Below are 14,097 nucleotides of genomic sequence, written 5' to 3'. Positions count from 1 at the left end.
CCCGATGGAAAACGCCAACCGCGCCCTCCGCCGCCGCCCGCTCCGCGCACTCCGCACCTCAGAATTTGACTTCAGCACTGCGCCTCCTCTGAGTGTCCGTATGCATTACTCTTTCCTCCTAGTTGTAGGAATTCCACTCAGCCAGCGTTCCTGTGGTTCTGGGTGATGTCCGTTCTGTCTTTTAGTTTCACTTTTGAAGTGGTTGTTCGAGGCAGCAAATTCCAGCCTTAACCTATGCCACCATCTTGGTTCTCCGATACCTAATACTCCATTTTTAAGGAGCAAGATAAAATTAGAATCTTTGGGGAAATTGTGGAGTTTTCCTCTCTCCTTTGCCTTTTTATTGGAAATAAGATTTGATGAATTTTCCTTGTTTAAATTTTTAGAGTACAAAATGTTTAGAGTATAGTATTATAACTGAAGTAATGTTGCTTTTTTAAAATAAATATTTTTATTGATTTTAGAGAGGGGGGAAGAGGGAGAGAAAGAGATAGAAACATCAATGATGAGAGAGAATCATTGATCAGCTGCCTCTTGCATGTCCCACACTGGGGGTCAAGCCCACAACCTGGGCATGTGCCTTGACCGAAAATTGAACCATGACCTTCTGGTTCATAGGTTGACACTCAATTACTGAGCCACGCCAGTTGGGCAGTAATTTTACTTTTTAAAAATCATCATAAATCAAATGCTGGAAGTTTTATATATAGTCTAAAATGTTCTGTTCTATAATGTGTGCCATGTCATCAAGCTTTAGAATTTTTCTCATTGATCCTTTGATGTTTATATTGATGTTATTAATGTAATGGCTTTATACCTTCACTCATATAGCTCATGTGACTTTACAGCACCTTTGCATGAAGATAGTCTCTGGGCTAGTGAATAATTTAAAAATGTAGCCTTTACTTCCCATCTCTCTTAAAGGGATGGGAAGGAGGGCTTCAAGAGTAGGGAAAATGAACTAATTTTTAAATATCTCAGTTAATGTTATAGGTTTGAAGCGTTCTTGTTTTTTTTTAAAGCAGTTACAGTCTGCCAGGTTATCGATCCCTCAATCTATTACTGTTATAAATGGATGCAGTTAGCAATTCAGTCTAAATGAACCATGGTAGTGACCTCATTACTCTGAAAAATCCCATTACATCACTTATAAAATCACTGTATCTAAACGAGTAGAATATACATTATAAAAGTTCTTTGGAATAAATAATAGGTATTGTGACTATCGTTGCAGTTACATACTACAATTTAAGGATTATTCATTATAAAGTTTTAATATTATTTAAGTGTATTTAAATAGATGTAATTCTACCAATATAATTTTGTTCATGTTTCTATCTTATTCATTTGTGCAATATCTCCTTTTTTACATATGTATTTTTTTTCATTTGCATTTAATGAGCTATCTAAGTCATAGAATGATAAAGCCCTAAGTCTGGTTTGGAACAGAGATACTATAATTCAACTCTTTATAGGCATCTGTAGTCTTTAGTTTCCTTAGGTGATTGGTTCAGGTCATGAAGTTATGGAGTATCAGTGTCAGAAGGGTAAAATAGTAATACTATATAAAATATAATAATAAAAGCATAATATGCTAATTAGACTGGAAGTCCTTCCAGACGAAGCCGGGGCTGCCAGGGAAGCCCGGGTCCCAGGTGCCTGCTCATGGCTGAAGGGAAGCCCAGGTTCCAGGTGCCAGAGGGAAGCCAGTGCCAGCCAGCAGGTGGGGAAAGGAAGGCCTACTCTTGCACGAATTTTGTGCATTGGGCCTCTAGTTGGTTTATAATATCCAGGTCTCTGACCAAAGAGGTCAAGTATTAGCAAGTGTAAGAGTGTCATAGAAATTTGTGTTCCAGATGCAAGAATTTATATATGCTTTTTCTGCTTGTTTTTTACTCCATGTTTTCGTCTAATGTGGGTTTTCCATCTTGGTTTTTTAAAAAATATATGTTTTCTTGTCCCCCCACCCCCTTGTTTTATTTGTTTCTGGAAGATATAGAAGTTGATCTGATCATCTATAAACAATGTCAAGTGAATTCATACCTGTACCTCTCCATTTCTGTTTGGTTCTTAAATAATTTCTTTGTGCAATGGAAATACTATATTAACACAGTGTATGCAGGAAACATATTTATACGTTTTACGTTGACTGGTTGTAGAGCACAGGACACGTATTAATACGTTTTTTATAGACTAGCAGTAGAATGCGGGTAACGTATAAATACGTAAACTAAAATTATCGTAATTTTACTGAACGTTGCCATTTGCACAAAAAAATTAGCAAAAATGGCCCGCGCCACCTCTTAGCGCGCGATAAAAACTACCTGCAAACAATGTGTTAAACAGTTTATAACTGCTGCCTAATATTTCAGCTTTGATTGACAATTTTAATTCTATAAAGCAGTGGTTCTCAACCTTCCTAATGCCGCGGCCATTTAATACAGTTCCTCATCTTGTAGTAACCCCCAACCATAAAATTATTTTTGTTGCTACTTCATAACTGTAATTTTGCTACTGTTATGAATCGTAATGTAAATATCTGATATGCAGGATGTATTTAGGCGACCCCTGTGAAAGGGTCGTTCAACCCCCCAAAGGGGTCGCGACCCACAGGTTGAGAACCGCTGCTATAAAGGCTGTTGGTTAGAAACAATCTTGTTTGGTGTATATCTGTTTTTATCTTAGTGCAGTGGTCGGCAAACTCATTAGTCAACAGAGCCAAATATGAACAGTACAATGATTGAAATTTCTTTTGAGAGCCATAATTTTTAAACTTAAACTATATAGGTAGGTACATTGTTATTAACTTAGTTAGGGTACTCGTAAGGCTTAGGAAGAGCCACACTCAAGGGGCCAAAGATCCGCATGTGGCTCGCGAGCCACATTTTGCTGACCACTGTCTTAGTGGAACTTGTTCTGTGAATGCTTACTGGTGACTCTGAGGAAAAATGTGTTAGAAAGTGTAGGGAGTAAATGTCCAAGAGGACCTCCTTTAGTTTTCTTAGAGCTTTGACTACTGGAGGGATTGTTTTCAAAAAGCACTAATAGAACAGCCATTGCTGCCAAGTAACTGACATTGTTGAAATAGCACTTCCTATTGGGCACCATACAGGTGGGACCATTATTTACAGAAAGAGAGTGTGGGTCTGTATGTGTGTGGGTGTGTATAAGAGAGAGTGAGGAGAGAGGGAGAAAGGGGAAGAAAACCATTTTGTGGGCATATTCTGCTGTGGTCAGTAACCTGCTATTCAGTGAACTCCAGTCTGACCCCACTTGGACCTGGAGGAGGGTCACATTGAACTGGGAAGCAGCCAAGGCAGCATTACAACAGAAAGAAACATCTATTACTTAGAAGTTCTGAAGAGACTGGGGAGCCCTGGCTGGTGCTGCTCAGTGGTTAGAGCGTCAGCCCGCACACCAAAGGGTCTTGGGTTCGATTCCCAGTCGAGGACATGTACCTGGGTTGTGTGCGGGAGGAAACCAATCTACATCTCTCCCTCACATCGATGTTTCTCCCTCCCTCCCTCCCTCCCTCCCTCCCTCCTACTCTCCCTTCCTTCCACTTTCTCTAAAAATCAATGGAAAAAATATCCTCGGGTGAGGACTAACAACAGCAAAAGACAGGAAAGGAAGGACTAGATCCCACAGGATAACAGTCCCCTGTTTGTCACGGAAGTACTTAATGACTTCTGATCATGAATGGATCCAGCTGTTGCAAGGACAATGTATTGAAAGCCCAAGGAAAGATTTCTACACGTGGTGCATAGCTCACATTGATACACACGTGCTCACAGGTGGAGCGGCTGGTTTGTAGAGAAAAGTTGTGTTTGCTTTTTGAGAGAAAGTATCTGTTTCCAGGGTTTGAATGTAGGATAACTACCTTTAGCCAAAATGAGATGTTTTCTTCATTGACTCTCAGCGGGTGGCGGCTGTGAGGCATGGTGTGGAGCACAGGCACCATGGCCTGCCACCGGCAGAGTGTGTGCTGAGGGGCGTGACGGATAGAATTTTGAGGATTAAGCGACTAAGACATTCAATAAATCTTAGCTGTTTTTGTTATTGTTCACCTACATTCTGGAAAATATTGTAGAAAGTACCTATTACCCTTTTAAAACACAGTGAACAGTCGATGAAGATAAAATATACCAGAATAGGTTTCAATGTAGGGGAAACAAAGAAGAATCGGTCTTGGAACCACATACCCTTAGTAAGGTTGCAACTCTGACAATGAGGTTTATTTTTGCTTAATTAAAAATGCAGACGTGTGTGTGGGAGTAAGAACATTTCAATGAACTCATAGGCTCCCATTCTTAGATGTCTCTCAACCTCCCTCTCGTTCTCTCTCGGGCTCTTGTCTGAACCTGTCTTAGCAACAGTTACCCTCATGTTTATTCTGCTTTGCATTCTCAGTGTGTTTGTTTGTTTTTTCTATAATCTCAGTATCTTGGGTCAGAGGGAAAACTCAGTGTATAAGCTGACTGCCAGTATTTTGCATCTTTTTTGAGATTATTGACCATAGCCTCATAAATAGTATCACTAAACTTCTCTTTCAAAACAGGTGCCCAAACACACAAGTCATCACTGTATTAATTTCTGAATGTTATCGTATTGGAGCCATTCCACACTTGAACAAAGCCAGATTGTTGACCACTGAGGAACTGTGTTCTCACAAGAGGCCTGTGATCTCTTACAGGTGTACATTCTATTTGTTGAGATGGCCTCTGATTATAAGGGGGGTTGTTTTAGGCATAGAAAACTGGAACGTCCCTCCTTGAGAGTTTGCCAGTTGGGTTCCCAGCCAACCCGATCACTGCTTGTAGTGACACTCATCCCTCTAGGACTTCCGATCCGATGCCAGCCCTGAGGACGGTGCCAATCAGCCTACTCACACTGTCCTGACCCAAGGGTACCCCTGTCCTGATTGCCCCAAAGTATCGGTAAAAATTGAATACCAATTCAAGGGACTTATAGCTACAGTTCCAATAAAACTCTGAGCGTAAAGTATGCTATTTTTACTAATTAAATTTTGTTTTACCATTTTAAACAAAAAAAAAACAGGAAGGCAAATGTGTAGTTGTGTTACTCTGCCTTATTCAATGTTTGGTCCATAAGTTGCTAAACCCAGCCTTAGGAATCTCAGCATATACAGGACCCTTTTCTAGTGTTACCAAGGCTTCTTTGATCCTTCCAAAAAGCAAGACATATTTCCTTGTCTCCAACCCTGACCTTCTGAGCTTCACCTGCCTGATAACTACTAATTTGGATTATATAGCTTCCTCAAATATAGCATGTCAACATGTATTTTTGTCATTTCAGATTCCTTTCCAGAATTATCTGTTTCTCTGATTAATACCACCATTCTTTCAAGCTACCAAACTCAAAGCTTTATTACTATAATTGAGTCTATTTTTTTGTTCCGACATCTAGAATGTTACTAAAGTCCACTTCTCAACCAGTAATATTTTCCTGCTTGATCATTTTGTTTCATTTCCTCTGGAACCCTCTTGTTCTCTTGCCATTTTACATTTGAACTACTGCAATATGCCAGTATCATGCTTGTAGTAATTTATAACACCATAATCTTCTGTTACTTCGCTCCCACTATAATAAAGACAATAACAAGTGTTGGTGAGGATGTGGGAAAATTGGAACATTCATACATGGCTGATGGAATGTAAAATAATACAGCCACTTTTCAAAAACAGTTTGACAGTTCCTCAAAAGGTTAAACATGTGCCAAAACCGGTTTGGCTCAGTGGATAGAGCATCAGCCTGCGGACTAAAAGGTCCCAGGTTCGATTCCGGTCAAGGGCATGTACCTGGGTTGCGGGCACATCCCCAGTAGGAGATGTGCAGGAGGCAGCTGATCGATGTTTCTCTCATCATCGATGTTTCTAACTCTCTATCTCTCTCCCTTCTTCTCTGTAAAAAATCAATAAAATATATTTTTTAAAAAAAAGGTTAAACATAGAGTTACCATATGACCCAGCAATTCCACTCCTCGAAATTCCACTCCCAAGAGAATTGAAGACATATGTTCACACAAAAACTTATAATAAATAATGAATTCTCATGTTCAAAACAGCATTATTCGCTGTGACTGGTTTGGCTCAGTGGATAGAGCATCAGCCTGCGGACTGAGGGGTCCCAGGTTCGATTCCGGTCAAGGGCATGTACCTTGGTTGCGGGCACATCCCCAGTAGGAGGTGTGCAGGAGGCAGCTGATCGATGTTTTTCTCTCATCGATGTTTCTAGCTCTCTATCCCTCTCCCTTCCTTTCTGTAAAAAATTAATAAAATATATATTTTTAAAAACAGCATTATTCACAATAACTTAAAGGTGGATGTAACCTAAGTGTCTATCGACAAATGAGTGTTTTAAAAAAATGTAATATATACCTATAATGGAATACTATTCAGCCTTTAAAAAGGAAGGAACTTCCCAGACAGTGTAGCTCAGTGGTTGAGCAGTGACCTATGAACCAAGAGGTCACGATTCTATTCCTGGTCAGTGATTCTCTCATCATCATTGATCTTTCTATTTCTCTCTCCCTCTCCCCCGTCTCTGAAATCAATAAAAAAATATTTTTTAAAAAAGGAAGGAGCTCTTTCCGTAAGCAGCCAGAGGTAACTTCTGAAAATGGTTTGCTATTTACTTGACCCAGAAAATCCCACAGAGTCATACAAGTCAAAAGGTTAAAATCTTCGTGCACACTTGTGAAACGGCCTAGGCCGTCAAGGGTATGCATATCCGAACAGCCACCAAGTTTCCGAAGGATGTCAGTTTACAGAAGTAACGTATGCCATCCCGTCAACCAAACAGTGGGGTGGACATTAGGGGCACAGTCGGTGGCCCAAAAAGTGCTCAATTTTTGCTGCACATGCTTAAAAATGCAGAGAGTCATGCTGAACTTAAGGGTTTAGATGTAGACTTTCTGGCCATTGAGCAGATCCATGTGAACAACATGCCTAAGATGTAGCTCAGAGTTTACAGAGCTCACAGGTGGATTAACCCACACATGAGCTCTCCCTGCCACACGGAGGATCCTTCCTGAAAAAGAGCAGATTGTTCCTAAGCCAGAATAGAAGATTACACAGACAAAAACGATATGCTAGACGAAACTGAAGAAACAAAAATGTATGGCCCAGGAGTAATTCAGCATAAAGTAAATGGTAAAAAGAAAAAAAAAAGGAAGGAAATTATGACACCTGCTACAACATGAATATTGAAGACATTATGCTAAATAAAATAACCCGTCACATAACGGACAAATATTGTAAGATTCTGCTTATATGATGTGTACATAGTAGAATCATGTTTGTCAGGGGCTTGGGAAAAAGGAAAATGGAAAGTTAGTGTTCAATGGGTACAGAGTTTCAGTTTGAGAAGATGAAAAAGTTCTAGAGATGGATGGTGAATATACTTAATACCATATAACTATACACTTAAAATGTGGTTAAGATGGTAAATTTTATATTACATACATTTTACCACAATAAAAAATACTTGTAAATGTTCAAAGCAGCATTATTTATAATAGCCAAAAAGTGGAAATAAACATTCATCATGAATAAAGTGTGATATATCTCTACAGTGGAATGTTACCCATAAAAAGAAGTGCAGTAGTAATACACACTAAAATGTAGATGAACCTTGCAAACATTATGCTAAGTACAAGAAACCAAATACAAAGAGCTAACTTTCACATGATTGCATTTATTAGAAATATCCAAAATAGGTAAAGCCATAGAGACCGAAATTCAATTAGCTGGAGGAGGAATGAATGGTTCCTAATGGGTACTGATTTATTTGGGGAAATGATGGAATTGTTTTGGAATTAGATGGTGGCAATAATGGCACAACTCTTTGAATATACTAAAAATACTGCATTGTATATTCTAAAAGGATGCATTTATGGTAGGTGAACTAGATCTCAATTTTTAAAAACCTACATGATGCCATATTTGTTAGGAAACAACATGCCCCAGTCTCAGCGCACCATTTCCAGCTCCGTGTGAGAAAATCAAGCGACCTCTCTTCTTACTCTGTACGATAGGGGCCATTACTGCTTCACCGGCTGTTTGCGTTAAGTGAGGTTACATATGTAACGCATCCAGCACTGTCTGGCACGTACTAAGAACCCAGTAAATTTATTAAGACCTGTTGGGACATCAGCCTTCAACAGCTTCTAATACTGTTCCAGATAGTATTTTCAGATATTTGGGAAAATGGCCCAATTCCTTTAACCATTTTAACAATACTCTTCGTGTTCTGGCTCAAATCTGCCTCTCGAATTCTTAGGATGTTCCTTTAAAGAATGGGCTTTTTATTCTCTTTCATTTTGCTGTACAGATTCTTACAGCTCTGAATGCCTGACAGGTGTTTTCTTCCTGTTCCTCTTTGTCTTTCTCTGAATCCCACCTGCTCTCAGAACTCAAGAAGACTTTCTGAAACCATGCATTCCACTTTCTCCTTTACTTCATGGTTGGTAATCTCCGCCTTCTGTAGCACCCAAGATTTTTACTGTATCTTTGACCAGTGCACTTTGGTTGTATTTTTAAAGAATGTATTTTATTGGGTTATATTTTTAAGGCATGTGTGCTGTTTTGCTTTCCCTGCTCCATAGCACTTAGCACATTGCTTTGATATAGCGTTCTGAATAAACATTGGCTACTTATGGGTTAAATTAGTGCTACCTCTCAACAAGTACAAGGGCTTAATGGAATGAGTCTCCATCCTGGCTGCACCTTAAGGTCCCCGGGGGCATAAGGCTACATTTTAGCCCAACAAATCAGAATCTCTGAGCAGAGGCCTCCGCTTCACACACAGGTGATACTGTTACAACCCAGGCTGAGAGCTATTGGATTAAACAGATGAAGGACTAGAAGCCCGTGGGCCCCCAGCCTAATTGATTTTCACAATCAAGATGTGAGGAGCACTGAGGCAGGTGGAGATGCTCTGGGCATTGCAAAGTGCGCGACAAATATTAGACAATGTTATTGTGGTGCATTTGGGAGCGTCGCTGCTTCGAGAAATATCCCCCAACCTTAATTTTCTTTCTTTTTTTTTTAACAGCCAACGGTGTAGTGGAAATATCCAATTATGGGCATCTTAAACCATTTAAACTCTGCGTAATAGCTTTCATACCAGATGTGCATGCCTTGTTCCTTTTTGCTAACTTAAAAATACTCGCTCTGTGTCTTTCCCAGGCTGGCCCACATTCAGCAGCAGACCCTCTCAAGATTGTTTACTTGCCCTTGTTCCTGTTGAGTTACCGCACTTGGAAGCAGGAGATGGGCTCCACAGCAGCCAACAGGCCATGATCCAGGAGGAGCCGTGAGGGACAGAGCTGCTGGTAAGACAGTGGGGACCATTGGTGCTTGGTTTGCCAGAAGCTTATTTCCAACGTAGTGGTCAATGTCTCTTCCAACCTCAACCCTCAGTTACTCAGTACTCTCTCAACTACCTTTATTATCTGTGTTTTGGACACACAGCTTAGATTTTTAAGATCTATGAATTCCCTAAAATTATGTGCTGAGTTTTGTGTATATACATTTTTTGGGTTTGTTTCTAGAGAAAAGATTTTTCATCAGATTCTTAATATCTGTGAATTTAAAGAGAGGTAAGAACATTCACGATAAGCATGGAGAAATGTCACACCAAGAACCACTTGTCGCAGCATCTCTCCTGTCCATTATTACCTCACTGTGGCCACTTGGTCCCAGTCTTGTTCAGGACCAAAAGAATTCTATCAGTTGTTATTTGCTGGGCTGAAAAGTGAGCACCTACTGAGCCTAGGCAGCTGGGTTTCATGACAATTTGGCTCCACAGAACTAGGGGAGAACTAAAGTATAGAATCATAGAACTCAGGAAAACCTATGTGATATTTCACATGATTTTTATTTTCCACATGATTTTTCTAAAAAACACAAATAGAGGTACTGACAGAGAGGAAAACACCAAACACTTTTTATATCATGCTCTTATAGTTGATCCTAATGAAGTTCAATTTGTTCTGAATGCCACTGACTCGCTAATGGATGTCCTGGCCTAAGGGTTATTTATCAGATCATTATCATTTATATGGATGAACAGAAGTAGGGAATTGGTGTAGTTCCCCACTCTCCCCCCCCCAAAAAAAAAATATTTAAGGTGAAGACTACCATGAATTCTACCATATATAATTTTGTCTTTACTATAAGCCAATTAAAATCATAGGGGCCTTGAAGGAAAGAACATAGAAGTTAGAGAAAAGGAAGATTGAGGCTTTTCTTTTTCCTTCTGCAACTCCTTTAGGGGGTAGTTCAGCGTGGGTGTCCCTGAGTTTTGTTTATGCATTCACATAACACATCTTCTAAAAAGCCTGTGTGGCTGCAATCTCTGCTCTCACTCCAGACGCGAAGTATGCACTCTGCCACTTGATCCTTCTGAGAGACTGACCTGGTGCTGAAATCCTTTCCAGGGTGTCCTCAGTTGAACTCCCATGATTCCTGATGTTGCCATTTTCGAGACATGGGGCAAGTGCCTCTGCCTAGATTACCTCTCTGCCCTGGGAATTCAAGTCACTCTGCAAAGGAAAGAGAACTCAGCACCGTAGTAACTCTCAGAATGAAAATTTCCCCCTTGCATGTTAATGTTTTTAGAGTCATCATTGTCGCTGAAAATAGACTTCCTCTTTCCCCTCTCATGCTGGAAAATCTTAGGCAATTATGAATACAGTGTTCTGAGCGTTTCCCCTCTTCCCCTACTAGGTGCTTTGCCTCTCTCACTGTGAGGACTGTGACTTCTCACTCTGTACTTGACCTTACATGAGAACTGAAAGAGTTTTTTAAAATGGAATTTCTATCTCTTTAGTGAAGTCATAAGATTGTCACTTCTTGGAGGTGAAGGGTGGGTAAGAAAGTGCAGAAGCTTTGGAAAAAGTGTAAGACAAATTGCTAACAAGATATGAGGTCAGGAAATTAACGTATTGGATGTGTGTAAAAAACAAAAAGGTTTTATAAGTAAACTCTGAGAGTAGTTCTTCCCTCATGTCCAAAAAACATCTTATTTTGCCTTTATGCTCTTATAGTTGAATAAGCTCAGTCTAGGACCTATTTTCAGTGACAAATAAGCCTAGGACTTATCTTTTAGTAACATTTATTAGCTGTATGTCCTTTGGAAAATTATTTAACCTATTTAGATCTTGTTTTGCTGGACAAATATGTCATAGTTAATACTAATGGGATCATATAATATTATATGGACAATATGAGGATGGCCTGGCACATAGTGAGTTCTTAATTTTATATTATTAATTACTATTATTAATGCTGCTTTCAGTTCTTTAATAGGGAATTTATTTAAAAAGTATTTTTTGAGTATCTATAAAATACCAGGCACTCTTTAGGAACTAAAATGCATTAATAAGCCAAACAGATCAAAGTTTTTCTCCTTGTTTAGCTTAGAATCTAGAATTTAGCTCAGACATAAACAAGATAAATAAATAAAAGTATACAGTATGTTAAACATAAAGAAGTGTTAAGCATAAAAATTTATAGTAGAAAAAGAAAATTGGGGGCTTGTTGAGGTAGTTGAAGGTGGAGTCATCAAGAAAGACTGCACGAGAAGACTATTTTTTTAGTGAAAGTGTGTATAAGGAATACAAACGCAACCATGAAGGTACACGGGAAAAAGCACATTGAAGGTAGAAGAGCAAAGCCACCCTGGAGCAGTGAGAGGTTTTCCAGAGGGAGTCAAAGAGAGCCGGGGCAGCTTATGCCACATAATCGTATCCCACCAATAAAGAGTCACCCACATGGTACAGATAAGAACTTTGGAAGTTCAAGGAATGGTATGACAACCAGTGGTCAGCAAACTGCGGCTAGGCCAACTGCGGCTCGCGAGCCACATGTGGCTCTTTGGCCCATTGAGTGTGGCTCTTCCACAAAATACCGGCTCTTCCACAAAATACCGACTTCTGCTCATGGGCCACGAAGTTTCAATCCCACTGTATGTGCGCGCCCACACGTGGTATTTTGTGGAAGAGCCACACTCAAGGGGCCAAAGAGCCGCATGTGACTCGTGAGCCATGGTCTGCCGATCACGGGTCTAGACTAAAACGGAGGAGACTTCACACACAAAACGTGGCAGGTCATGGCCTTGATCTTGGACAGAAAGAATGTGGATACTTGGCAAAAGGGTAGAAACTTTTAGTTATAAGATGAATAAAGTCTGAGGAGTTAATATGTAACCTGGTGACTATAATAACAGTGCCATACAATTGAAATTTGCTAAGAGAGTAGAACTTAAATGTTCTCACCCCAAATAAGAAAAGTGTAAACATGGGAGGTGATGAGTATTTTTCTTAATAACTTCATGGAGGGATTCTTTCACAATGTACATGTATATCAAATTATTATATTGTACATTATGTATATGTATCTTACAGCTCTGTCATTTTTACCTCAGTAATGCTGAAAAAAGAAACTGCCAAGGAAAAAGTTTTAAAGTTACTTTTTGTAGACATCCCAGTTGCATAGCTCTCACACTCTGCCATGAAACAACCAGCACACACACACACACACACACACACACACACACAGACGATATGCCAGTAGAGACAGGTGGAGGAGAAACTACATGAGGTGAAGTGAAATTAGGATGTTGCCTTTGAGGGCAGGGGTCTACTAAGCATAGAGAAAGGGGAGGGGCAGAGGCAGGCAATCTTGTGTAGAGTTGGCAAGTAGTGAGAGAAAAGATGGAAGAGCAGGTAAGGCCAAATTTTTTTAAAACCCCAAGGCCAGGCTTAAGATTATTACATACTATGCTACAAATATTGAGGAACAATTGAAGCAGTAAGTAACAAGGTGGTCCAGGTCTTTAACAATATTATTTTGACAAGTGTGGAAGAGCAGGGGAATGGAGGAAGTGGTTAGAGTGATTTAGGGGGTTGAGAACATGGATTATGATAATAATACTAAAAAAAGAAGATGGTTTTGATATCCTTCAAGGAAAAATCATGAGGATTTAATCACTGATTGTACATGGGAGATATAGGAGAAGAGTCAAAGTTTCTCTTCAAGTATTAAAATGACCAATTAAGTGTCAGTGCTAAAAGAAATAGGGAAGTTAGTGTACCCAGAGATGAAACAAGACTCCCCTAAGATCATGCCATTAGCTGTTGGCAACACTTGGGCTGGCCTCGAGTCTCCATGTTGCGAGCTTCTCTCCCACCACTCTCCATGCTGGCTGTAAAAAGGGTTAGTGATTTTTTAAAAAATACATTTTTATTGATTTCAGAGAGAAAGAGAGAGGTGGGAGAGAGAGAAACATCAATGATAGGAGAGAATCATTGATCGGCTGCCTCCTGCACGTCCCCCACTGGGGATCAAGCCCATAACCTGGGCATGTGCCCTGACTGGGAATCGAACTGTGACCTCCTGGTTCATAGGTTGACACTCAACCACTGGGCCACACCTGCAGGGAAAAAGGGTTAGTGATTTGTATTTCACCAATTTGCTTATGGAGAAGAGAACTGGGAGGTTTGGATGTGCCCATTAGCACTGTATTTAGCTGTTCTTCTAAAAATGTGGACATTTTTACCCTCTCTCACAGAACAGATCTAACTTGTTTAGAAAGGGTCAAGGAAGTATTGGTAGGACTGGAAGGGGGTCATTACCTGCATACACTTAGATTCTCCTTCCTAGTCATTGTTGATGTTTTCTGATTCAAAATGTCATCTTTCTATCTCTCTAATAGTTTGGAGATGGATTAGTATTTCTATTATTGTACATTTTTCTGTTTATCTTTCAGAAGAAAAATGGTTTCTGTTTTCTCAAATTTAAATCACTACCTAGATTTTAAAATTAAGACATCAAATGTTGCTTTCTTTTATTTATTGAATTTATTGGGGTGACATCCTATATAATAAAGAGGTAATATGCAAATTGACCGAATGGTGGAATGACTGGTCACTATGATGTGCACTCACCACCAGGAGGCAGACACTCAATGCAGCAGCTGCCCCCTGATGGTCAATGCACTCCCACAGCCAACCTCACACGGCTGGCCAACCCCAGTGGCCCCTCCCCCTTGCCCGCCCCCCGACTGCACAGC

The 14,097-nt window shown here is 40.0% G+C and overlaps 1 protein-coding gene across 1 annotated transcript in view; it reads left to right on the top strand.

Moving 5' to 3' along the window:
* The window catches only part of TET2 (tet methylcytosine dioxygenase 2), a 117,469-nt gene that overhangs the window by 30,646 nt on the left and 72,726 nt on the right, over window positions 1-14,097 (top strand). The window contains exon 2 of the mRNA XM_015558090.1: window positions 9,210-9,355. The gene's annotated coding sequence lies outside the window, so the exon portion shown is untranslated. The remainder of the gene's footprint in view (window positions 1-9,209; window positions 9,356-14,097) is intronic.

This window comes from Myotis davidii, unplaced genomic scaffold (assembly GCF_000327345.1).
Source record: "Myotis davidii unplaced genomic scaffold, ASM32734v1 scaffold967, whole genome shotgun sequence".
NCBI classification, from domain to species: domain Eukaryota; kingdom Metazoa; phylum Chordata; class Mammalia; order Chiroptera; family Vespertilionidae; genus Myotis; species Myotis davidii.
This window is presented reverse-complemented; position numbering and strand designations above follow the sequence as displayed.